General features: G+C 35.6%; 1 protein-coding gene across 10 annotated transcripts in view; it reads right to left on the bottom strand.

The window, feature by feature from the left end:
- The window catches only part of Fhit (fragile histidine triad diadenosine triphosphatase), a 1,439,263-nt gene that overhangs the window by 584,932 nt on the left and 827,273 nt on the right, over positions 1 to 27,058 (bottom strand). The window lies entirely within an intron of this gene.

Raw genomic sequence — 27,058 nt, 5'->3', positions numbered from 1 at the left:
TATAGTTTTATTCTTATATGGATATATTGCCATAATAAGTGCATATATATAAAATATGTGTATGTGAGCGTATGTATTTACATAGAAGAGTTATTTTTGCCTTTTGATAGTCAAACATTTTCTTTGGATTTCAATTTTACTTTTTTTTCTTTTTTGCTTGCTGAATTTGGGTTTTAGAATCCTAAAGTAACCGAGCTCCCCCAAATCTCTTCAGTATCTATTAAATGAAGAGCCATTAATTTTGAGCCAATCTGCAAGATTTCTGATCCATATCCAAAAACAAAGGGAAATGCCTAAAAGTAATACTCCCATTTCCAATTTTCACCTAATACCCTCATGAAAGAAAAGAAAATGAACTTACTAAGTACCAGGAACTTGGAATTCTACACTCGTAGCCTTTCAGTTGACAATCCGTTCTCAACACTTCCTGGATGTGTCAGAGGGTCTCAAAGCCCACCAGTTTATAAAGCTCCTTACTTATTCTCAATTACCCTCTTAAATTTTATTTCCTTCCTCAGAAAGTGGAATCCCATCTGCTAAAAGGAAATATGTGTACCCAACATGACAAAAGTTGAATCCCTACTTCATAACAGCTGTGATCAAAACACGAATGGCTGAAATTACACTCTGCTTCAGAACAGATGTGTACACAGAAATTCACTCAAGCTCTTTTGTTCCCAGGTACCCTCCATAGACAACATGGTGGGCCATGTTCTCACCTTGTTATTTTGTTCATCTTTAGTATTCCCCTGAACTACTGAAGACTTTGGAAAAAAATAAAATAAAAGTTTAGGATCCTTCCTATTTCCAAAGGAGGAGACTCTGAAAGTTGCCAATCATTCACTGGAAACTCTGACTAAACAGATGGGTTTTGACACCTCTGGTTTGATTTTAAATGCAAACATGTCAATTTATGCTCTGGCACAGGTTCTTCTGTCTCCAAATCTTTTTTGGGGGTGTTTGATTTTTTTTTTTTAAGTTTTGTTCTCAGAACTCAGTTGTTCCTACAATAGCAATTAAGGCAATAGAGATCTTATTACAGAAATAGTTATATAATTGCTGTATTTTAATCCAATCATCTTAAGTAATTTTAAAGCATTGCTAAAAACTGTAGAAAATAAATCCCAAAGGAAAAGAGACATCTGCAAGTGAGGTTGGAGGTGAAGTACTATATTTGTATGAACATGAAGGTAGAAGAAAAACATGTGGACTTACTTTCTTTGTGACTCTTACCATAATCAGTAAGCATGTATTATGTTCCTACAACCAGATTGAGTAAGTAAGCGGCACATTGCTTCAAATCTTTGTTCTCAGGCCCATGACACTCATTGATAATCCATTACAGCTCTTCTGCCACTCCTATCCTTCACAGGCAAAAGACCACCAAGGACAGACCTCAACTTCACAGCTGATTATCTAGTTAGAAAGATGAAATGTACACAAAGGAACTCACTTGAGAATATTTTAAGCAAAATGTCAAAATATGCATGATGATAGGCTGCAGGATAATTACTCAATTATTGAGAGAGTAAATTTGCTTTCATTCCGCCATGGAGTTGTGTTGTTTTGAGCTGGTTATGTTCACACAGCACTTTAGTTTGTAAGGTAAACCTATATTAAGGTTTTTTTCCCCTGTCTTTTGCAATAATACATTGAATTGTTGTTATTTTATTTAAAGGATTAAATGTTCCATTTAAAATGGAATAATTGAAATCTACTCAAATACTACAATGTATTTTAAGCCCAAAGATATAACCATGGCTTCTGCACAGTTCATATATGAACATAAAGGTAGAAGAAAATTATGTGAGAACTAACCATATGAAGGGCGGGGATGAGGACCTTCTATCACAAATTACTTGCAAAAAACCTTCATTATTGTACTCTAAACTCTACATTAAGGCCTATGCACTGTAAGTAACTTGCCATTTATTATCCCCCACCCACACCCTATTTTTTTTTTAAATCTCCGAGAAGATGGATCTAGCCAGTCTCTGTTTTATAATTAGTGTTAATCTTCCCCCAAATCCAATGGTAGGCTGACTTCTATCCTCATGCATAACAGTAAGATTGATCTCTCTCTCTCTCTCTCTCTCTCTCTCTCTCTCTCTCTCTCAATCTCTCTCTCTCTCTCTCTCTCTCAATCTCTCTCTCTCTCAATCTCTCTCTCTCTCAATCTCTCTCTCTCTCACCAGACAACACAACTCACTGGGCAACACCATCCACAGGAGAACATTGTTCTCCCTCATGATCACGTGGACGACTGGGAATTGTGCTTGCTGACACTGTCCAGCATCACAAGAGTATACCTGTGTTTAGCATATCACTAGTTTAAAAATACCAAAATTCAAAGTACAGTGTTTCCTGAATGTGAATGGCTTCTGCACCATCATAAAGCCGAAAATTTTTTAACTCAACCCATTATAAGTTGGGGACCATCTGTACAGTGCGACCTTTTCTTTCCCCTAAAATATTGAGTATCTTGGTCTTCTGATCAACAGCAAGATAATTTATATAATTCTATACAACTATGACTTGCCCTTTTCCCTTTTAGAGAACATGAAGACTTAAAACCAACATGGAACACTACTATAAAAGAACTTTGAAACTAACAAGATTATGGCTTTCAAAGAGGACTGGCTTTTATTTTAATGAAAACTCAGTTAAAATACTCTTCGAGGCATCAAAAGTTGACAATTATAGAGGAGTTAGAACTGAAGAAGTTAAAAACAACTGAGGGAAAAACTGGGGATATGCTCACAGTTGTTAGCTATTTAGGCAAGTTCTGTTAAAGAAGATCCTTGTTCAATCCAAGAAATTTGTCCTCACTACTTTGGACAGCTAATTTTGGCCCAGAAGATTTACATGACTTGCCCTCAGACAACACACAGTGGAGCCTAAATTCAAGTACATCTCAACAGACTGCATCTTTTACACCTGTTGAATTCTGCCAGACTCTCTTCCCATATGAAGACAAGACTGATAACCTCTAAGTAAAAAATGAGAGTCAGTAAAAGTGTGTTCATGGTAACAATTTAGGACTTATGCCCAGAAGTATTTCCCCACTTGTCCTATCCCTGACTCAGGTACCAGGACCACTCTGCTCATTACCTCTGGGAGAAAATGTGACAAAACAGAAAGGTGAGCAAAAGTAGAAGTTCTTGGAGCTGGGGCTCAGTGGCAGAGCACTTGCCTTGCGTGTGTGAGGCCCTGGATTCAATCCTTTAGCACCACATAAAAATAAATAAATATACTGTATTCATCTAAAACAAAAAAAAATATTAAAAGAAGAAATATTAGTAGTAGTTCTCACTAGCTTTTCTGTCTCAATACTTAGTATTTGAGGAATGAAATTGAGTTCTCCTGCTCTCCAAAAGTAAAGTAAAATATAAGAACACATTATAATTAAGACCATGGTTTCTGCCTACCACAGCCACCCCCACTTCCATCCAAAGAACATGGGTTGGAAGGAGAGAGAAGTATAGAGAGGAAGCTATGACAATAAAGATGCTCCTCAGGCCAAGCCTGGAAGATGGTTAAAATCTCAGAGAGACTGCTCCCTTGTCTCTACCAGAGTAAACACTAGGAAAAAGACACGGTTCTTCCAACCTTTTCTTCTGAGGAGTATGTGCACTTCACATTCCCACCCCAAATTCTCAGTATCACAATGTTGCATGAAAGCAAAATAAGAGCCCTAAGCCTTTAATGAGTGAAATGGACAGAGCAGAAACCCCCTGGTCCAGATGGTTTGCAGACAGCAGCCATATGTAAGTGCATGGTTACTCTCACCAATTGCACAAAATGGACCGAAGACAATGGCAGTCTCTTTGGATGCTCAAGTGGAGAAATGCCAATGGGAACCAGATGGGATATTGTCTCTTACCCAAGAACATGGATATACCCCAAGAAAAGGGGAAGTGGAATTCCCCAAATAGCTATTATTTCCTCCCAACAACCTGAGAAAATGGGCATTTGCACTTAGAAGTTCAATAAATGGTTATATTTTGTAATGAATTATACCTTCTATACACTCTTTCAAAATAGAATTCAATATACTGAAAAAACTATGGAATAACCCAGAATAAATTTTTAGGTATGAGGGTGGCCGGTAGAACAATGCTAGTGTTTCAGACAGGATTTTTACTTTGTAGAATGTATTGAAACTCTGAATGCTGACTGCAGGTGAGTGTGGAAATGGCGAGTGTGGAATGGAGCAGATGGAGGGGACAATGAACTTATCAAATCCTAAGGCTGCTCAAAATAGACATGTTCCCTAGCAGCTCTTAAAGTAGAATGAAAGGTAAGCAGCAGACAGTCACAAGGAAGAGGTATTGCCATAGCACTATAGCTTATACTATCACCACTCCAAATTGACCACCATCTCTTATTATAATGCTCTCTATAGCCTGATAAATAATGTTTTCCTTTTTTATGCTGGTCTAAGCTACAATTTAAAATTGGTAAGATTGGTAACACCATCTATCCAGAATCTTCTTTCTTCCACCCATATTCTAGTTCATTGTGGATAGAACCATCCATAACAATAAACTCTCCTTTCCTGTTTTAACTTCCCTTTTAAAAGCCTCGAACTCTGTTAAAAGTTATCTTCTGTGAAAAATTAACAATGGTGGACAACAAGAATTCCACTGAGCATGCATTGGGTGGCTCCTGTTTACAAAATCATGCATCATTTTCTCTTGTGACCTGTCATCAAATGTGACATAATTTAACATGACAGCTCCAATTTTGAGGATGGCATTTTGCACTTTGCTTTCTAACTCTGTGACTACAGTTTTCCAACAGAAGCTGGCCAAACTCAATGGAGCAGACGGGGAACTGTTAACAGGTTGCCAACTTCAAATTACTGCTGAGCAGCTTAGCAGATCTCAAGAATAATTCCTTTAAAAAGTAATTAATCATCCCTTCAAAAAGATCCTTGGTGAAGTATATTTTCTGTCATTACTTAAGGGAGGCATTTTATTAAGAACTGCTAACACTTCTCCATTCAATACTCGTCATTTACATTTTTACTGAATTCAACATAGGTAGTGTGTGTGTTTGTGTGTGGCAACTAGCAAAAGCTTAGTGAACAGATTAAGATGTGTTCAAGAAAGAGAATATGAACAGCAATTCAGAAGAGTGAACATTAAGCAGCTAAAGCATAGAAATATTTGTACTTTGCATCTATTTTCTCCCTATTTTAATTGAAGAATTCTTTCCTCATGTCAGAAACAGATTGCAAAAAACCACCATGGCAGCAATACAGAGAACAAATTCCATGAGTCTTTGGCAATGTGTCTGCATACTAGAAATTATTTCAAGTTATGCTATTTCTTGAGGGCATAAAAGGCAAACATTGGAGGAAAAAAAGTGAGGAGAAACTACATAGAGAGCAAAGGGCTGGATTTTATAGATTTTTCCAAACTTGTTAGAAGTAAACATGTTGACTTTTCTAGTTTGTTAGGGAAGATAATTAAAAAATATTCGAGATCCATAAGTGTCTTTCTAAACTTTTTTTCCCCCAAATTAAAAAATAAGCCACATTAAAGTGACATTCTAATCACCTTTGGAAATAGGCATTCAATCTGTCCATAAACCATTTTTTAAAAATTTATTTTCCAGAATATCTAAAAGCCTCCTTTAAAAATATTTAATCATAAAAAAATTACAAATTACCAAGAATTTGTAAAATTACTTCAAAATAAATTTTAGATTTTACTTAATATGACTAGGAAATTTTCCTTTTCATGAACATAAATCATTCTGTAGTGAATTTTATCAAAGTACTGTACTTCAGTTAATTTCAAGAGTATCCTAATCCTTTTTCTCACATACTCCACAAATTTTAAATCATTTAATCATTTAAAATCATTTGTCTTACATAATACTAAGTCTGTCAAACAGAGACCCCACACAACCCCACCCCCACCACCCCACAAAATCTTGCTATCACCTCTAGTTTGTGTCCATGACAGGTGTCCCTCTGAATCATGGTATTCTTTCCTGCTGATACTGGGCATGACCTTACAATGACTTCCAACACAGTGCACCCGTCAGTCTAGCTAAGCAATTAGAAATGATATAGGAACTGTTGCCCTTCTTGGTCCACTACTTGCTGTCAGGCAATCTCATGGATAACAGCAAAATTCTTTACCAGTTCAGGCTATAGTTACAAATATATAAAGTAATGTGTTCTTCTTCTAGAAGTAGAACTAAATGTTCATGGTGGCAAAAGCCTGTGTAGAAACTCTTTTGCCCTTTCAAGCTCATAGAAGAGAGTCGAATTATATATATGCAAACAAGGGGGAAGACCAATTTTAGACTAGAACAAGGGCCTGTAATCAAGTTGAAGACTAATAGAGATCAATATCCCTTTTGTCAAATTCATGAAAATAAACCATTGACTTCAGATAGAAACACTTTCTGTACTTTTTGTTACAGATCTATTATTAGGAACAAAGAGGTAAAATCCCAAACGATAGTAGTTCACAGAATCTCAAATGACATCAATGGTAAGACCTGCCATTTTACATAAGTACTTTAAGAAAATAGGACCATGAAAAAAAATGGTATGCTAGCAACTATAAGAAAATTCTTGGTTTTAGATGTATTTAAAATGCACATACACATACCAAGGCACTCTATTAATTTTTATTTTAATGGTAACAGTTGTCACTTGAAGGTGCACTGGTAATTTCTTGATAGGAAAGTTACTTCCAAAACTGAGGACAGCTTTTCAGTTTTGTTCCTGTGCAAGGCTTGATCTCATATTCTCTTCGTTTATATTTCATTTCCACCAAATCAGTCCCAAGGGCTATGGGTTTAAAGCAATAGAGAAAGTCCTGGCTAGGGAATCAGAGCCTGTTTCCTGCCAAAGTTGATCTTTGTGCCCAAATCCACAGTGATTCCTTAGAGAGTAACCCTGAAAATGCCCATCAGCTCTGACTTTTCTACTTAGAAGCTGGTGTCTTTACTGCTATGGAGGCCTAAAATGCTGCCAATGCAGCCAGGGTACGCTGATCATAACCAACAAAACCATTTTATTATAAATGAGAAAATAATAATAATGATAATAATCATAATAACCCTTGCCAACTGGATACTGAAGAGCAAATGCCTTAAACATTTTCCTGCAAACAACAAAGAGGACTTGGGATCATAAGATGGAATTGGTAGTCGCAACTAAATTCCACAGAAACAAGATGTGTAAGATCATTTTTGACACCTGTATTTCCTTAGGATAAAGGAGAAAATGAAATCCCTTAATGAGGTCAAATAAAAAAGGATTTAAATTTAGTTTTACAATGCAATCTATTTTACAAGTATTGCTTTTTTAGAAATTCTTTTTTTTTTTTCAAAATTTTCTTTTTCCTTTTATTTACAGAGAAGCATTTTTCCCCCCTAAGGGTCATTATGGATATTTAACTTCTTCTATATGTCATACCATCTTCAAATATAATGTCTGAACTGGAAATACATTATCTTATTTTTTGATAACAAAAAATAGATGGAGTTGCAAATATGCTGTTATGATATTCCACAATATTTTTTTTTAAATGCAAAGATTCTCAATCTGCCTACCAATTGAACTGTTTTGGTCATGAAACATTACCTTCTCAGCATGTAGTATGCCCATCAGCAGGAAAGTAGTAAAGAACAACAGACTAACTTTATTTATTACATTTGCATTGCCTACAAAGCCATTTACTTAATGGATGAGTCTCATTAGCAGTCCAACCACAATATAAAGAATACAATGATGTGTTTCATGGGTTCATTAAAATAATATTTCAAAGGAGTCATTAGAAAAAGAGAAGCTGAAGATTCAACAGACAGTAAGTTGTCTGCAAATAAATGAGATGGAACCAACATGTTTTCTAGTAAGTTAAGAAACATGTTTACAAATATATTACAGCCATTAAAAAAAGGATACATCAACTTAGCAAGTGCTGGGGGGACAATTACTCATGCAATTTACCAAAACAAAACTGTAACACTCTCACATCAACAGTTACTGTAGATACAGAAGGCTGTAGGTATAGGAAAATAGGTCTGAAGAAGGAAAATTCATTCTATAACCTGAGGATGATTCTTTTATTTGAAACAAAATTTAAAACACTGGACCCTGCTTTCAGATCACCACTGTTTTATTCTAATCACCTTTGTGTTATTTATCCTAAATCTGCCTCTCTTTTCAGTTAAAGACAATCACAGTAAATTAGCAAGATGAGGACAGAATACACACTAACAAAAGGCTGTGCCTATTTATACACTTCATTCAAAATACAAATTTGTACAAAGCCCTTATTCTGAAACCATACCTGAAGGCTGACAAAGTTTTGTTCAGCAAGTGAATGGATGAAGGAATGAATGGATGAATCCATGAATTTTAAAAAAAGCAATTAATTATCCAACAGAGCTTTTAGGTTAGACTGTTAATTAGCATTTCTTGATCATTTTTTTTTTTTTTATGTAAGTACTCTGGGACTTGAAAATAAACCATGGGTACCTAGCATCCAGCACTAGTGGAAGACAGCAAAAATGCCCCTAGTGTTTTGACAGTGTTCTCCCACTGTGAGTTCAACCTCACCCTTGGATGACTGGCTCAGCCCCTTGGCTTAAATTGGCCAGTGGGATATTAGCAAATGGATTCAGGAAGAAGCTTGAAAAGCATTGCATGTTCCTCTTTGTGCTCTCCTTCTTTGCCATCAGCATAAAGAATATGCTGGGGCCAGCCTACTGGAGGATGAGATGTCTTTGGAGCAGAGATAAGCCATTCCAGCCAAAGATGACAGCCTAGATCAGCCTGGATCAGCCCTCAGCCAACCACCCATGTGAGTGAATTTAGCCAACTTCCGCAGAGTTGCCTGTGTGACATCAGCTGCGTCCAGATGTATGGGGAATAAACATTAACACAGTGCTGCATTTCTCGACCTCCAACATATTCAACGTATAACCTTTTTATTTTGTAGTAAGATCTGTTCTCCAAATAGAAGTTTGTATTAAGTCAAATTTGTGCTGTGCTTTATTAAAAATTAAAGTGTTATTCATTTCCTATTTTTAAAGGGAAAAGATAAGTTCTGACTAATCTGCAGAGTTGCAACTTCAAATTTTGGAAGCTAATTCAATAAAATACCCTAAATTGCTGAATGCAACCCACAGTTTCCTAACTGACACCCTCTGTTGTGGATACTTAAAAGTCTCTCTCCATGATCTCAAATTGCTTATACATTTGTAGGATGGACAGATAAATAAATAGTATATCATTCAAAAGAAATTAAAATTGTATCAATGTTTCTCATATGTACAAATGTAACAAATTTTTTAAAATATATTTAGTTATAGATGTATACAATACCTTTATTTTATTTATTTCTTATGTGGTGCTGAGGATCAAACCCAGTGCCTCACATGTGCTAGGCAAGTGCTCTACCGCTAAGCCACAACCCCAGACCCAAATATAACAAATTTTGATTTTCAAATGAGTTTTGGAATGCTTGCCATTATGCATCTCAGGAAAAAAACTGACCAATTCCCATAATTTAGAAATCCAGTATCTATTTTTAAGATACATAACTGATAAGCAATGATTGCTTAACTTTTTCTGCAGTATTAAACTCTAAAAGCAAACAGTTCCCAGAATAAACTGTTCATAAACTTAAAACTTGAGCTTCTTGACAAAAAGCAAAACACATTTCAAAGATCAATATTTCCTTTTAAATTTGATCCCAACTTAGACAGCATCTTCCAAAGAAATAGAGGTAAAAAATTATTGGAAGGCCAATCAAGTTGCTAAATGCATAAGGTAACATATTGAAAACCATATATTGCAGCCATATTTATATCCAATGCCACTTATTTCCTTCTAAATCGTCAGCTCCCTGAGGATAAGACCCTGGTTTTGCTAATATCTGTTTTCTCAAGTTGATTCTCATATCTATCTAGCTGGAAGAGGTAAAACCAAAGCAATGGAAACCATCATTCTGATAAAATGACAGGAGAGAATTAGAATTGATGTATTAGCCACTAAGAATGATATATGTAATGACTAAGTATTCTGTAAAAATTTATAGATTATTACAGTACATACTCCCAAACCTCCATCAGAGATGAAAGGATCAAGGACAACAGTCAAAATAACAATGCCAATTGGGATTGGGTAACTGATGGTGCTAGGGATGCTCAAATTCAAGGACTACAGAAGCAGGACAGTTTTAATAAACAAGTAAAGCAGGCCTTATTTTAGCATGTATACACTTAGTTCCTGAGCAGTGGAGGAGGCAGTAAATGGAAAGCATGTGTCCAACTAAAAGAGCAGGTTTTGCTACTAAGCCCTAACCAATTTTTGCCATACAGAAGGTCAAGCTCAACTTACTGCGATTTTATATTTATTTCTAATGGAAGCAGAATCTAAACATTTTATACATTATTCCTCCAATTTTAAATGTTTTCCTTACTTTTTTAACCATTATATTGAACATGCAAAACACATGTTTAAGCATCTACACTATCCAAAGATAGTGCCATCTTTATTCTTGGTCAAGGCAGCAAGCAGGAATAAGAGATCTCTTTAACTTTTTCTTCTTCCTCCTTTGTCCCTGTATTCCACCATCAGTGTTACCACTCTGCAACTATTTTTTTCTTGGCCTTAGAAAAGATAAGAAGTTTGATGGATAAGTAACCTCTATGATCCTGTCTCCCAGCATTCATGCCCTTGTACATGATTCCCTCCTCTTGAATGGAAACAGGACGTGGGACTTGGTTCAACAGAACATGCAAAAATGATAGAATATCACTGCCACGATAACTTTATGTAAACTACATACTGCTAGCATACTCACTCTAGAGTGTCTATTTTTTTTTTTTTTTTTTGGACTTTTAAGAAGAAAGCTGTCATGAATCTTAAATCCACAAGGAAAAAGCCCTGTCAACAACCTAAGGGATCATGCATGGAAGTAGATCTTTTCCTAGTCATACTGCTGATGTGGCAAGAGCTCCACTGAAACCTGGAGTCTTACCCACAGTCTGGTAAGCCCAAGGAGTAGAAAAACCTATCTATTCCACAATGAATTACTGACCCATATAAATAGTAAGATAGTAAAGGTCTTATTTTATACCACTAAATTTGGGGAAATTTGTTATAGGGCAATAGGAAATGAATATAGGGAGCCTGTCCCAGGATGCAAATCAACTAAATCACTAGGCACACTGTTTGGTTCAGCTGATACTTACTTTCATGTCAACACTTTCTCAGTGAAAGAATCAATACACTGAATTGCATGCTGATGCAAAGCTCCTTATCCTATAGAAGACCAATTCTTCAGATGCTGGGGATGACATAAGGAGTGGCCTAACCATACACACAGAAGAGGTGAAAGGTACATTTTCTTATTTGGACTTAGAATTTTGTCTACTGATGTGTGCAATAGGGGTGAAGTCAGGCAGAGTTAGGGAAAAGGGGACTACAGAAAAGGAATTTCATCATGTGGCATCCTTCAAAATTCTATCATAAAATGTGATAATACTATAGATAAAACAATAGATAAATTAACTGATATTACCTGTATTTCACTCTGGAACACAGTTATGTGTGGTGAGGACACAACTGGATGAAAGCTCCTGTATTATCTTTATAACATTATCCTCTCTGGGATACTTGAAATCTAGAGAATCCAGTCTAGCACCCACAGTTGGCGTTGGAATTAAGCAGTGTCCTTTGTAATTCTCTGTTCATACTGTGTTTACTAAAACAACAAAATCTCTTACAAACCCCCTCAAAAACCATGCATTTTCTTTACTTCCCAATCCTAGATCTGACCCCAAGGTCTCTCAAGATTTAACTAGGTAGGCTTTACTCTAAGAAAATTTACTTGATAAGCTTGTTGCTCCTCATCGCTTCATTAACAACCTGTATACCACTATCATCTCACTTCCTGCCTTGTACTATAATTACCTCTGCAGGTTATTATTTAATGCACTGGGGTAATTGCTATTAGAGATCATGGCTCTCCTTTTTTTTTTTTTTTTTTTTTTTTTTTTTTTTAACATCCAAGCACTTGTGAGAGTGCTTTGCTTATAGAAAACGCGTCCATGCTAAATGAAGAGAAAATAAATGAATTCTGTTACCTGAAGTTGTATACGAGCTAACAGAAGCACATTAATGATGAAGCAACAATATTCTTGGATAATGCAGGCAAAAACATACTACGAACTTCTAAATACTGAATCAGTTAGCCATAATCTTAAGGCAGGAGTCTTCAAAGGCAAAAGTCTTACAAGGAACAACAGGGAATGAAAAAAATTATGACCCAACACATGTTCAAATTGGAAGAAATATCACAGGTGCTCACTATACCCAGATGTTAAGGTTTTTAATCTTGCTTCAAGCCATATATGCATAGTATTAACTTATCTTTAACATCAAAGAGATTTTTTTTCCTAAAAGCATTTCTTCTCACATCTGCACTCATCCAGTTTCTTCAGGTACAAGGAAATAGGGATTTTTTTTTTTTTCACTTAAATGGGTCTCTCTGGTAAGAATGGCCCTGAAACTTAGTGAGGGACATTGAATATTGTACTCCTAACAGCCCTAAAAGATCAACTCCCTGAAACAGAGGTGGTTAATCAGACAGCCATAATTTTCAGTGGAACCACTGGGATTTGTACAGAGGCCAGTTCTTAACATTCCAATAATTTACTAAGATAAACTTGATTCATTCTTCCTTAAGAAACAAACATGACCTTAATATTATTCTCACTCTTGTATTATTACTTCTTTTTCAGAGACTTTACCTATTCATTCTGAAAGACAAAAATTCAAACTCATTCACTAAGAAACTAAATCACCTCTCCCTTCTCCATCTCTGACATCAGTTTCTGAACATTAAATAAACCAGGACACTGGTTCTCTTTTACTGAAGATGGTCAGGCCTGGTGAGGAAAAGTGTAACTGTTTGCATGATTTTTAAGAAAATCTTACGTGTACTGAGAATTGAGTTCTTGATGAGTAGAAATAAAGTTTAAAGACTGAAAAGTACCAATGGAGTATTTACCTTTCTCCAGAACACAGAGGACCTGAACATCAATGCAGATATGCCCTATACCTCCTCCTGCTGGTGATTCTAAAGTCTGAAATACTCTTTGTTATACTCAATTTAGAGAGTAAATCAGGCACAAATACAGCTTGGTATAATATCTTTAATCAAACAGAGGAAAAGTAAGTTTTTGTTTTGCAAACATATCACATTTTGCAAACATAAGAGCTTTAATATAATAAAGAAGTTACAAATTAATAAAAATAAAGTCAACTCTTTAGAAATGAAGGAGCAAAGAAAACAGGCTATTTCCAAGAGAAATATTCAAGTGGCTGAAGACAAGTGAAAAAATGGAAATTTCAGCAAACATAAATTCTAATTAAGACATATTCATTATTAAGACTTTAAAAAAATTATATTAAGAAGTATGCAAAGAAATGGACTTCCATACAAGGATGGGGGGTGGATGCCCTTTCTGGAGAAAAATTGAGTAATATGCAGAAAAAGGTCTAGCAAATTTTATACATTTATCCTACTTTACTTACTGGAACTCTATGAAAACAATTGGAGATGGCTAGAGTTTCATGTACTAAGACTTTCCTATCATGATAATGGGTTGAGGGATCTAAATCTCCCCACCCACTGGTAGTATCAGAAAAGGCGCATGATACATTAGATTACTAAGTTATGAATAATAAAAGCACTTTTAATGACATGTGACATGTCAAAAGTTTTTCATTGTATACGTATGGTATCAGTTAGATACTTCACAGGTTGTTACCAACAGAATGTGAAGAAAAAGATAAATATATATCAGAATAAGAATCCAGTACCAGTTAAGTCACATTTACCAAATTTAATTCTAAAAATAAGACCATGTTGAATGGCAAAAGCTCAAGTCATTTAGTGCTATTGGGAGGACTAGTTCATTGCTGATAATATGGAAAACAATTCTAAATGAAAACCAATATTGAGTAGAAAAAAAGCAGGCACCAAACACATTTAAAATTCAATTGCCATTTTACTTTAAAAGCATACATAAATGCATAGCAAAACTATGCACATTAATATGATGTCATTATGTATAGATAGGAGACATATCAGTGCCTTGTTTTCTTCTTTATATTCTTACTCTAAATTATTTTCACCTTAAGTGTGGCCTCCCAGGTGCATAAAATCGTTATAAAATCTAAAGCATGGGATTTGAAGGCCTAAAGTTCCTATACTCTGCTAAGCATAGCTTCATATTTAGTATCTCCTAATGTTCCCATATAGGAGAATTCTCCACAAAGCCCAAAACTAATGTAATCTCAACAGCTTTTCCTTCATAAATTAGGATGTGAAGAAAAAGATGAAGAATATGTATCAGAGTAAGAATTCAATACCAATTAAGACACTTGAACCAAATTCAATTGTAATAAGAGTTCCATGTCAAAGAGCAAAAGTTCAAGTCGGTCAGTGTTGTTGAGAGGAATAGCTTATATCCAAGAATATGAAAAATGATCCTATATGAAAGACAAATAATTCAATCTGGTTTTTAAATATCAGCATTTACAGGTTCCCTCACAGTAACTAGGTCCAACTCCTTGTGCCTGATGCTACTGAGCTCTACTAAATGGACATCATTATCTCAAGAGAATTACTCAAGTATTTTATTCTCATTATTCTTTGGTGTTTTGTTCACAAACATAAAATTGGACTCAACTTTGATGACAGTACTCTGTGATAGCTTTTCTTTAAGCATCTCCACTCAAGTTATGCTTTAATTATAAATCAGTTATCTGTAGTCTATGACTAGTAGGAGCCTTAAAGCAGAATTTTTTTTCATCTACAATGATTTAAACTCTATACATTCATTAATAATTCAGCCAAACAAAATAATGGTAAATTATTCATTTTGTGTGTCAGATGAAACATGCATATGCAGAAGAAATCATTATTTGTTCTCAAAGGATTTTGTTATAATCTCCATTCACTCGTCATGTAATACCAGGACAAAACGGTTACATTAATTACCCAAAATCAAGTTTCACTTCTCACTTTACAAGCTCTCTGTTTTATTCTATAAATTCTTAACTGTTGTGAACTCAGAAAATTATTACTGTCATCAATAGGAAGATTGTTTTACTGGTGCAGATGGCTGTCCTTTTATAGGCCAACTTAATGACTTGTTCTTATCTAATTTGTCATCTGTTATTTAGTTGTCATTATGAACTTTTTGGGTTTCACATCAATCAATTTTCTATGTTTACTAAACAGATGGCTTTATTTTTTTAAAAAAAATCAAAGCAAAAAAATGACATTAAATGATAAAAATTCATAAGTACATATACTTTTTAATGTGTCTAAATGAAATTTTAAAAATGCTACTAAAATACTAAATTTGAAGCCAAAATGAAATTAATTTTCAAACTGAATGGGCATGCAAAGAAACAATCAGTAGCAGCTGTCTACAAGTAGAACAAATTACTTCAAAAATAGGAATAGGTTTTTCTTCCAATTTTTATCTCAAAAATTTTTTAAAAATCTATCTTGACAAACAGATGACAAATGTCAATTAATGTAAATCATCAGAAGCTCTTTATGTTATAATTCACAGGTGTACCTTCTTTGTCTATAGTTTGTAATCTTTTTTAGAGTAGGTAATTACATAAATACTTCCATTTAGTCAAAATTGTTCCTTATCTTTGTCATCTTTATGATGACTTCGTTCAATCACTGGATTATTATCAAATCAGCACCCAAACTCAAATTTAAAGGGCATACATCAATGAGATTAGAGTTCTAAACATAAATGGCTGTATGCCATGGAAGAGCACTATAGGACATGCTTTATCAAAAAAAGTAATTGAAAGCTATCAGAAACTAAACATATATTATTATGAAATAATCATGTTACACTTATGATGGGGAATGCAAGTCTGTACGTTCTGGAGGAATATTATAGGATTTGCTTCATTAGTCCCTACCACGGCTGCAAAGGTGACAGAGCAAGAGCCTCTGACAGACAGGTGTATATTAATATTCCAGAGACAGGTTCCCAATGGCATGCCAAGCATGTCTTCTACTCTTGAATAGATTGAGTTCAACTCTGATTTTATACTTGCCAAACTTCAAGTTTCTTCACAGTATAACAAGGCTGACAATGAGGAAGGGTGTGAAGTTCTGATCCTTTTATGTTCTCCAAGGTAGAAGAACTTTAAATGGAAAGCCAATTTCTTGAAAGAAGACAAATTCTTTGAAAGCTTTGTTTTTCTCTCCTTATATGATAAGCATAGGGAACACAAGGCTGGTACAGGTAACTGTCATGCCATTCCATCAACTTAATGAAACATTAAACATCTATTTTAATGCAAAAGGTTTGATAGGATTATCAAAAGAAAACTGAATACCAGACACTTGTTTTGAGCCTGACAAAGATCTTTCATTCCCTATTATTGAAAAGAAAAGCCAAAGGGGCTACCAAATATTAGAAAGCCAGATATAAAAATCAAGAAGGAAGATTTAAGTCTCAATAGCACCTTTACTGAAACTTGGAATGAGAATTTGCACCTTAAAAACTTCTCTTAAGTCTTCAACCTAAACCTTTCAGGCAAAGCACATGTTTGATGCTTAATGTATAATTAGGACTGGTCCAGGTGCTTTACATGTAACACATCAATACCACACAACTGGGGAAATCAGCCAAATGCAACGAAGGAAGTCCTTAAGCAATAAGGTGAAAAATACTTTGTTAAGGAGAGTCACACAACTCAGGTTCTTGTTCAAGCTCTTTTTCTTCTCCTCTGATTTTTGTCCATGAAAATTTGGATCAATCAAAAATACTTTGCAGGAATTCTCAAGTGACTGAAAAACTTTAGACTGTTCAAAAGACCAGATATCCCACAAGCAAACACCAGCTAGGTCACTTTTAATGGGTCTCAACCTTCTAAATGATGGTTTGTGAACAAAGTTTTATGCAGAATATAAGGATTAATTGGCATAAACCTTTACCCAAAGCCAGGAAAGTTAACCATAAAAATATTATTTTGGATATTAGCCTTAGTTATATTATTTCCCACAATGTATATTTTATATTAATGTACATGTTCAATATTCTTCAATATTTTAAAAATATTCAAACTGGTCTGATGATTTTCACTCAGGCAAATCACATGACCATCATAATCTTTGGATAAGAGTATTTTTTTTTCTTTTGAGTATGGTATTAGACTTCTGTGCCTCTCAGTCACAGTGCCTCAGATGTGAGAATTGACCATCTTCCAGTATAGAGGTAGCTTCAATGAGTGATCAGCAACACCTCAGAACAAGTTAGAAATGAAATTATAAACCCCCAACCTAGACTTAAAACAAAAACTGGAGGTGGAATTCAGCAACCTGAGTCTTGAGAAGCCTTCCAGGTATTTTTGATTATCACAAAAATTTTGGAAAACATGGTACTACACTGTAACATACTTCAGGGCAAAGATCAATTTAGCTTGATCTCCCTCACTGTACCTAATAGTTCCCTTGACCTTATAGGCATACAACATATGTTTATGACTTAAAAAAATATTCTAAGTATAGAACTTATTTTAGAGAATAATCTTTCAGTACTCCATCTCTCCCCACCCCTTATTCATTGGAATATCATTCTAAGACCTACCCCTGTTGATTCCTGAAATCTCAGATATGAACACCATACACTGTTTTTTTTCTCTACATACACAGCTATTGCTATGGTTCTAATGTGCTTTGTGCTCTCTGAAAATTCATGTTGAAATACAATCCCCATTTTCAAATATTAAGAGGGTGGAAACAACCTGATTATGGCATTTAGAGGTGGTAAATTGGGGAGGTAATTAGGATTACATAAGGTCATAAGAATGGAGCAACCCCGTGATTATATACTGCTGGCCTTATGAGACAAAGGAGAGAGACCAGGACAAGCACACACTTCCTGCTTCCCACCATAAGAAGCTCTGACAGCAAGAAGGTCATTACCAGATGCAACCCTTTGTTCATGCACAAAAGCAGTGAGCCAAAATAAACCTCTTTATATTTTACTTGGTGGTACTGTGTAAGCAACAGAAAGTAGATTAAGACATCTATGATAAAGTTTGACTTATCAATTAGGCAACAATGTTTTTAAGTAGGATAATCATAAAATATATACTGTAATAAAGTTGTTAGCATTACTACTCTTGCACTTTGGAGCCATTACTAAATAAGAGTTATTTTCATACAAGCACTGTGGCATCATAAGTTAATTTGATAACCAAGAGCTACTGAATGACTCTCAGGTGGGTAGCATGAACAGCCTGAATACGCTCAATAAAGGGATGACTCACATCCCCAGAAGGATGGAATGGGATGAGATTTCCTCAACCCCCTTGGAACAGCATCTAATTTAAAACTTGTGAATTCATGGATGAAACTGGAGGTCATTATATTAAATGCGATAAACCAAGCACAGAAAGATAAGCACACAACGTGCTCTCACTCATATGGAATCCAAAAAAAGTTGATCTTGCAAAAGCTAAACGTAGAAAGGTGGCTACCAGAGGCTGGGGAAAATGGGAGAGAAGGTGGTAATGGGAAAGGTTGATCATCAGATGCCAAGTTAGGTGGCAGAAATAAATTCTGGGGTTCTGTAGCACAGGAGGGTGACATAGGAAACAATGTAATATATATTTCAACAAAGCAAGACTACAGTGGATTTTGAATTTTCTCATTACAAAGATAAATGTTAAGGAGATAGAGCTGTTTACCCTTATTTGAGCACAATAATATATACATGTATCAAAATATCACATGGTACAATTTTATGATAATTAAATATGTACAGTTTTCTGATTAACCAATAAATTTAAAACCTTGTGAATTATTTCTAATTTTTTCCATTTTATATTTTTGGACTGTGGCTGACCACAAATAACCATACTACAGAAGCAAATCTAAGGTTAAGGAGGGACAGAACTAATGTCTTTGGAGATTTTCATATTTTGAGGCTTTTTTATTCTAGAGATGTATCTGCCATGGAGTTCGCTTTCCTTTTGTGTGTGTGGTAGTGGAAGCTTATCCCAGGGTTTAGTGCATGGGAGGTAAGCCCTCTACCACTGAGCCACATCCCTAGACTGGATTTGCATTTCCTTTACAAGGCATTCCAGTGAACTCAACATAGTTAAAATGAACAAGTATGAGGGAGAAAAAAGCAAAGAAGAAAGCAAAGCCACTCTATTTCTTCTGCTCAATTGGAACAAACTAGATGTTCTCTATATCCTCGAGAAGTAAATCACATTAAAATAGAATAACTGAGCAAACACTGTTGTGAGCTTTAGGGAAAAAGTTAAGATTGCAGTATTCTAATGTAAACAAAGTCAGCTTTATTTCAGTGCATAGTGAAAGGCCAATAAGCACTCTTAAGCAAAGAAGGGAAAGATAACACAAACACAACATGACAGGTCTATACTGCCTGATGCCCATGCCTTGCTCTGCCAGCCCTTGCATTTATGGCATATCAATCAGGAGCCTGGTCCCTGGGCTATCATCTACCTCAAGTTTTCACTAAATGTAGGACCTTAAGGAAATTATGCATCTGCTTTGTGTCTGAGTGTCCTCTTCTACAAAATGAAATAAATTATGGTAACTCATTCTTGGAAAAGATGAGAGATTCAAGATATATAAGGTGTGGAGTATATGCTCAAAAACAAGTTTTTGTTTGATTTTGTCTGTAGCCGTGTTATAGAAGTCAACAATACATTGGCCACTTAATTTAAGGGGAGAATTTTAATGTCCTGTTCATACCAATAGGACATTAACAACAACAACAAAATGGTCCTTAAGTCAGGGGTAGCATCCCACAAGTGCTTGCCCAGCACTGGGGACACAGCAGGCATTCAGATTCAGAAAGCAGGCCAAATCAGATGAATTTTAGCATAGTACCAAGAAGTTTCCCTCATGAATAATGGTTGAAAACTATGTAGTAGAGACTTTGGCACTTCACAGAACTAAAGCCACTGGCTTGATTTCACGATACTTGGATGATAAAACTGCAAAAAATAAATTTCCCCAATACAGTTTGCTGTGAATATTAAAATACCCCTTCCTAATTTTGTTCAAGTTAATCTCCACTTCCTCATCACAACCTCTGAATATTACTTGTCCTTAACCAAGGAGACAGAAGCAGAGGGTTCTGATGTTTCTTTTCATTTGAAATATTATGGAATTCCAGAGTCCCCCAGACGGGTCCATCTTCATGAAGCCATCATTGGCCTTCCTGCCAAGTACACCAGCATTTCAGGCAAAGATTCCAAGATAATGGAATTCTACTTATCAGGCTAGTTTTCTATCAGAGGCCAATAAAACATAATATTAATGGGAAATGGAGATGTAGCAGAGAACTTCTACAGCAATTAGCAGAGAGCAGGGATACAAAGCAATTATGCAAATATTAGAATATTCAAGATCTTTTTTTCTCCAAGGAAATGACAATTTCCTGCACTGGACAAAGAATGCAAATGTGCAGGTTTGAAAGTTTCCCATAATTAGCATCTACTAAACATCAGAGCCTTAACATACATTCATTCATGAAGACACCTGAACAAGTCAAATATTAAGCAGTGAAAGAGTCTAAGTTTGTGGTGGAGCAGGGCAAAAAGCAGTCATGGAAGGTGTGAATTTGCTGGGCCCATAAAAGACAAATCAACTTGAAGAGGTTGAAGGAAAAAGAAGATGATTTTTAAAAATAAATGATAAAGAAGACACCCAGGACACTTATGAACAGTTTAGACATTGAATAAAGGAAGTGATCAACTCAGTCAAGAAGGACTTCATGGTACAATAGAAAAACCCAGTCCATTGCCCTTGAAATCCCTAGGTTTTAGGGATCTTTTTGAAATCACTGGCAAGACACACAATCTCAATAAGATTCATGCTGATCACCCACAAAATGAGGGCAACATTTACTGTTAAATGTTTATCCATTAAATACATAATGGATAAACAGCAGTGATATCTAGTAGCTGTGTGAACTCACTCATCTCCCCTCATCAGAATAACTATTCTTCAAAATCAACTGTTTTATGAATAGAGCCACCTTGTCTCTACCAATGCAGGCTTAGAATGACAGTCTACTGCTCTGGACAAAGAATATACATGTGCAGGTTTGAAAGTTTTCCATAATTAACATCTATCACACTGTGTTTGGATATTAGGCTTTCCAGGTTATTATGGGTTGGATATGTTATGAAAGCCTTAACCCAATCATAAATTAATCCTCTGATGGGATTAATTGAGTGGTGACTGGAGGCAGGTGGGTGTGGCTGGAGGAGGTGGCATTGGGGACATGGCTTTGGGGTCTCTATTTGTCTCTGGAGAGTGGAGTCTCTCTCTGCTTCCTGATCACCATGTGAGCTGCTTCCCTCCACCACACTCTTCCTCCATGATGTTCAGCCTCCCCTGGAGCCCTGAGGGATGGAGCTGGCTGCCTATGGACTGAAACCTCTGAAACCATGAGCCCAAAAGTAAACTTTTCTCTTTTGTTTAATACTTTTTTAGTTGTCAATGGACCTTTCTTTTATTTATATGCAGGGCTAAGAACTGAACCCAGTGCCTCACACATGCTAGGCAAGCACTCTACCACGAAGCTATAACCCCCATCCTAAAATAAACTTTTCCTCCTCTAAAATTGTTCTTGTTGGGTGTTTTAGTCACTGTGGTGAAAAAGGTGACTAAAACACAGGAATTTTATTAGACTTTGCAGCCTTAAGCTTTATGACCACATCTTAACAAATTAAATAATCGATAATACTAAGCAGTAGAAGACCAGGGGCAGGACTGACTACTGCCTTAGCTTCACCTCAAAGCAAATGTATTTCTGTCAGTCACAACCCAAATCTAAGTCTGAATTATTGCAAAAATCTTCCATCTGACCCTCTTGATTCCTAGTTTTCATCCTACCAATTCATCTTACATCCCACTGCTTTATCCTTTTAGAATATTGGCACGAGATGCCCTGGCAATGGTTCCCTGTTCCCTACAACTCAGTTATTCATTCATCCATTCATCCAATAAATAGTTTCTGGAGACCTATTAAATATGAACTACTGTGCTAGGTATTAGAGATGTAAATATGAATAAATCTTGCCCTTGAGAGTCCAATGGGAAGAGGTGAACAGATCATTTATAATACAATGCTATAAAGAGAAAGAAATATTTTAAGTTTCTTTATAGGATAAAATCTCAGAGATGATACTGAATCTGAGCAGTACCTTAAGAAAAATTATTATGGTTTGGACGTAAGGTGTCCCAAAAAAACTCATGTGTGAGACAATGCAATAAGGTTCAGAGGAGAAAATGATTGGGTTGTGTCTTAACCCAACCAGTGAATTAATCCCCTAGTAGGGATTAACTGAGTGGTAACTGAAGTGGTGGGGTATGGCTTGAGGAGGTGGGAATTGGGAGTGTGGCTTTGAAGTATATATTTGCATCTAGCAAGTGGAGATGTCTCTCTTTCTCTCTCTCTTTGCTTCTTGATCACCATGTTACCCTTTGCCACATTGTTCCACCATGATATTCTACCTCACCTCAAGCCCTGAGGAATGCAGCCTGTTGTCTATGGATTGAGACCTTTGAAACCATAAGCCTCCAAATAAACTCTTTATTTTCTACAATTGTTTTGGTTGGGTCCTTTAGTCACAGCAGAAAAAAAAAGCTGACTAAAATAAAAGTCATCTCTTTGTTAGGCAAAGTAGAGAAAAATACTCTTTTTTTGCTTAAAGGCTACAAAACTAAAAAATCAAAAACAACAAAATCCCTGCATTTGATACCTAAAAGTCCATGCCCTTCTGTGAAGAAAGTTAAATGGATTGTTGAAGTACTAGGTATGTAAATGAGTAATTAGCCAGGACATAAAGAGACCTCCCCATCCCTACCAACCTCTGACCCAGCCAGTAAAACACAGGATGGGTTCTTCAAAGATGAAGCAACAATAACAAGTTTCTTTGGATACCTATTGGGTCATCCAGCTAGGCAGGTAGATATTTGAAGATCAAATGAATAAGACAACAGAAATAGCATATTATTATAGACATTGACATCCTACTGTTCAGAGGTTTTAAGCCTTAATGATAGTGACCACAAAAATTTATGCCATTTGCAATAAATGCTTTTATCACCAAGTCTCCTGAATCTGATAGACATAAAATAACAATATTTTAAAAATACATACTTTTTGAGGAAAGTAAGCTTTGCATATCTCACATGGATTCATTGATGAGAAGTCAAATCCATAAACTCATTCCCTTCTAGACCTTGTAAAAGTAATGATAATAATTTTCTCTATTGTGTGTGTGTGTGTGTGTGTGTGTGTGTGTGTGTGGTGGGCGTGGAGAGTACAGGGGACTGAACTCAGAGCACTTTACTACTAAACTACATACCCACTCATCCCTTTGTACTTTTTTGAAAAAAGGTCTTGCTAGGTATCCCAGGCTGCCCTTGAACTCATGATTCTCCTGCTTTGGCCTCTGAGTTGCTAGGATTATAAGTGTGCACAGCCACACCCAGGTTTCTCTACTCTCAAAGCAAGTAACCAGGGCCAACTCAAGTTGGGTAGTATTCACTAACCAAAATGTGCACACATCTACCAACATGGGGGTCACAAATATGTAGTTAACATTCGGATTTAATACTTAGAGGCTAAAAATGTCAATTACAAAGGTTTTTCTGTTCAGACTTTTTTCCCCAAAACAAAATATTTTATCTTAATATCATCTTCAGAACAAATTAATCTCTTTCACCACACTTTTTGTTTCTAGTAGGAATGCCACCAGGTGTGAGCTACATGCTCATTGTGGCTAAGGATAAGGCCTTATGTAAGTGTTCAACAAATGAATCATGGGAGGAAGTGGTAAGATGCATTTCTACAGGAATATATTACTACTTAGATGGATGAAGTTGAGCACCTCACCTATTCAACGGTCCATCCAGTTTTTATTAACTTCACTAAAACTCATTTTCCTTATCCACAAAATGTTTCATAATAATATGCCTTTTTCATAAGATTATAATGAGGCATAAACAACAGCGGAAGGCAGACAAAAAGGTCTAGTGAGCCTTCAATAAATGTCAGTAAAATTCCAAACAAAAGGGGGGAAAAAAACCTTTTTAGAGAAACCAGAAGTTAAACAACAATGATGATTATAAATAACAGACAGCCCCAAGAGGCATCTCATACTTTTAGCCACCTCCTCTCACTTTCTCATGTTGAGTAAATCAAAGAATTGAAAGGGAAAGATAATGCTGTTACATCCTAATGCAGATAATCTTAGAGAAGTAGAGTAGGCTGACAGGTAAAATTCCCCAGGAAAGAGGAAGAAGACACACAAGAGAAAGATGGGGACCTAAATTCCTCTTGCCCTGAAAAACAGGGTTATTAATATCTTTCCTAAGTTAATGGTGCTCCCCATCCAAGTATGCAGCCTTGTGTCAATTCTTACCATTGCTCTTCCCCTTAGCTCTTTCCATCAAATAACTCACCGGATCCAAGTGATGGGTGTGCCTGCAAATATGTTGCCTTTCAAGGGAATATTCCATATGATTTTGTGTTGATCTCTATGAATCTATACAGCAACAGTGAAAACTGGTTACTTTTTGTCCAAAAAGTAATGACTAAAACTTCTTGAGCATATAATTAGCAGACACTGTTTGCCAGACATTGAATTAAGTGCTTTATGTGAGTCCCATTTATTCTCTCAACTATACCATATACATTGCTCTCATCCCCATTTTATAGAGGGTAAACTTGAAGATATGGAGGAATGGGGTAGTTACTCCAAAGTTTCACAGATAATAAGTGGCAGATAGAACTTGAGCACTCGATTTACTGAAAAATCCATGTTAAACATTTGAAAAAACTCAAAATTACTTTTTTAGTAGTTCATTATACAAAGTTTTTGATTCTATCACAACTCATTTTTTAAAATACATCTTAAAACTACTTATACATAATACATTAAAAGAGTAACTGACTCAGATTTACCTAAATAGCCTACTACTTATTAAAGAAATTTTCTTTTCCGTTATGCCATATCAGATTTCTTTTCCCATAATTCATATCTTATCTGGCTATTTCCTAAAAATGATGCCTTCCTATAATAGACCTCTCTGTCCTTAGAATGTAGAAGATCATCTAAGATCAAAATATCTAACACTTATATATAGACTTCCAAATATTAAATACTGGTTTTGGCTTTTAAGATCTATAATTAAAATATGGTTGCTCAGAAAATCAACTCTTGGTCTGGTATTTTTAAATGATCTGACTCTGTTTAGTAACTTTAGTAAGTTCTCAATTGATGTGACTGTGGAATTTTTTTCCTTCTTTTATAAAAATACATAAGTATATGATTAAAATGGATGCTGGAAACATCCAAAGTAGCAATGTTCTGAGGTGAAAATATTAAATTATGAGAGCTATAATCAACCTCACCAGTGGGCTAATCCATTGCTCTGTTTGATCACAGCACAATAGAGTTGCTGACCATAAACTGAAACCTCTGAAACCATGAGCCTCACATAAACTTTTCCTCCTCAATAAGTTGTTCTTGCGGGTATTTTGCTCACGGTGATGAAAGCTGACTAACACACATAATAAAGTAAACCTGATTAACAGCTTCATCTAAGCAGCAAGCAACACCCATAGATGCTGAAAAACCTTTGAAAAAGGTTTGGTGCTCAGTATTTATAAATCATTTATCTCCATTTAATGACCAAAACATTGGAGTCTGGAATAAAACACATGCCTAGGTATAATAACATGGCAGGTATGTATTCGCTGGTGAATGGCTATTGCTTTCCATTATTTATCTTCAGAAAATGAATTCTGCAAGAAAACTTTCAAAGCATTCTCTAGTACAGAAATGAATTATCTTAAGAGGAGGATGGGGCTAGTTTCAGTTAACATGTCACAAGCCTGGCCCTTTTCATACGATGTCTCATTTGATTCTATTGCAACCTACCAGACAAGGTCAGAAAGACTAAGGGCCTAGAAGAAGGTCATACAGTTAACAAGTAGCTGAGTGACTCCTTATCCCATGTTCTTCCCCTTCCGGGATGCTGTCTACCATGTAGGCTGATGCCAAGTGAAAATATACACACAACAGGTTCAACTTGAGATTCTTCTTTGCTCCATTATATTTGTTCTTTGAGGACAGTGAGAGAGAGAGAGAAAAAGAGAGAGATTTTTTTGTGTTAGTTCATTATCACTGATCCTCCTTATCACCAGAGAACTAATCTGTAAAATGAACTCAACCTTCCCCTAACAATACTAAATGCTAATCGACACTGGACTGGCTGTTTCATTTCCACTCTCAGAGGATCAGTGTTGTTAATGTTTTATCATCAGTTCTTTTCAATTAAATCAGGTCATATTCCTGCCTGGACACTCAGCACCCAGACTAATGGCTTCAATTTTCCAAGGTCTGTTTCTCAATCAGGAGCCAATTTTCTGGGACCAAATGGCTCATGTTCCTCAATGTCCTTTCAGATTATTTTCTAAAAAGAATTCAAGGAATATTCTATCCCAGTGAATTGTCTACGGGATATATTGTTCCAATAGGTGGGGGGTTTGCTATTTTTGCTTCTTTTTAAAGGCCTTAGAAATGTTAAGCAAACTCTAATCCAAAAAAAAAGGTTTTTTTAATTATTATATTATGTTCTTAGCCAAAATACACTTGATATATTTGAAACATTTATACCTTTAAAAAAATTTTTGCCTTAGTTTATTGTGCAAAATCATAATTAGCCATTTGAATTCATTATTATTTTCATTTTTTAAATAACTGAAGCAAATGTGACATAGAATGAAATATATGGATTTTTACAATGGAGGAGTTTTGACACATGTATATACATAGAAAATTAAGACTTAAAGTAATAGAACATTACCATTGCTGGCTTCTGTTTAAGTCCCACCACTTTCATGGCAACAATTGTTCTAATTTTCTACTACCGTATGTAAGTTTTTCCTGTTCTTAAAATCAATA

Source organism: Urocitellus parryii, chromosome 3 (assembly GCF_045843805.1).
Source record: "Urocitellus parryii isolate mUroPar1 chromosome 3, mUroPar1.hap1, whole genome shotgun sequence".
Taxonomy (NCBI): domain Eukaryota; kingdom Metazoa; phylum Chordata; class Mammalia; order Rodentia; family Sciuridae; genus Urocitellus; species Urocitellus parryii.
This window is presented reverse-complemented; position numbering and strand designations above follow the sequence as displayed.